A 1,142-nucleotide genomic window follows, 5' to 3' on the forward strand; every position below is an offset into this window, starting at 1 on the left:
AAAAAAAAAAAAGTCACACAATCCTCTGTGCTTTCTATTTACAGTTTCTCAAAATTTTCTAACAACTATCATTTTGCAATCAAATAAACTGAAGTTCATAGAGGATAGGTGATTTCTCAAGTTCACGCAGCTAGCGAGGGAGGGGGCTGGAGCTTTCTGGAAGTTCATATGCAAACCTACATAGAAGGCAAGTGCTAACTGCAGCCTCCCCTGTGCAGACAGCAGAGCACACTCTCTCTCAGGCACACCACTTTCTCCTGGGTGCACCTTAAACTCAGAGCTCAGATGTCACATTATGAGGAAGGAACAAGTCAGACTGTATGCACAAACCAGCAAGCCACTTTCACACACTTTAAATTTTTCTCATCCAGTACATGCTAAGCCACGTCAGAAGCAGCCATAACTGCCTTGGCCAATAATGCCTGCTTTTCTGTGTTACATTAACACTGTTACCATTAATTGATATGGAGCAATTTTTTAGCATTGCCAGATTCAAAAGACAACCCACCAAACCTTACCAAAGAGGAATGCTTTGTGCTTGTGTATAGTGGGGGGCCAGGGAGGGTGGGACTTTTAGTGCCTTCTAAACATAGCTCTTTTGTTAATAAATCAAGGCCATTAGCATGATCACCACTGTGCTATACTCAAAACTACAGTGGTGCCCCTGGACTGATAAGTGTGTAAGATTGAGTCAACTGAGGAACTTCTACAGATGATTTAATTCAGACTCCCTTACCAGAGACTTCAACTTAATTGATCTTAAGTGAGGCCTGGACATCAGGATTTTATAAAAGCATCTAAGATCACAAAGCACTGGCTAATTCTCACCTGCATTAAAAGATAATCTTGCGACTGCGGTGCTTTTCAAGATCTATATCTCTTTTTCTATCCTTTTTTAGATAATTTTGTACCGAAATAACATTGATTGTATAAACTTATGTAGGTTTTCAGAGTGCAGCATTATATTCCAACATGCTTATTTCATTAAAGTTCAACACCACCAACAATCTAGGTCCTTCCACCACTACACATTTAACCATTTAGCCATGCCACTCACTCCCTTTTTCTCCCTCCCCTTGAAGGCAAATTTCTTTTTTATTTTTTAAAAATATTTATTTATGGGCCCCTCCCTGGTGGCGCAG

General features: G+C 40.2%; 1 protein-coding gene across 1 annotated transcript in view; it reads right to left on the reverse strand.

Annotated features, from left to right (window-relative positions):
* Positions 1-1,142, reverse strand: part of FNDC7 (fibronectin type III domain containing 7) — a 27,818-nt gene that overhangs the window by 14,331 nt on the left and 12,345 nt on the right. The gene's annotated exons all lie outside the window — the stretch shown is intronic.

This window comes from Condylura cristata, unplaced genomic scaffold, assembly GCF_000260355.1.
Source record: "Condylura cristata isolate star-nosed mole 26May11 unplaced genomic scaffold, ConCri1.0 scaffold00026, whole genome shotgun sequence".
Classification (NCBI taxonomy): domain Eukaryota; kingdom Metazoa; phylum Chordata; class Mammalia; order Eulipotyphla; family Talpidae; genus Condylura; species Condylura cristata.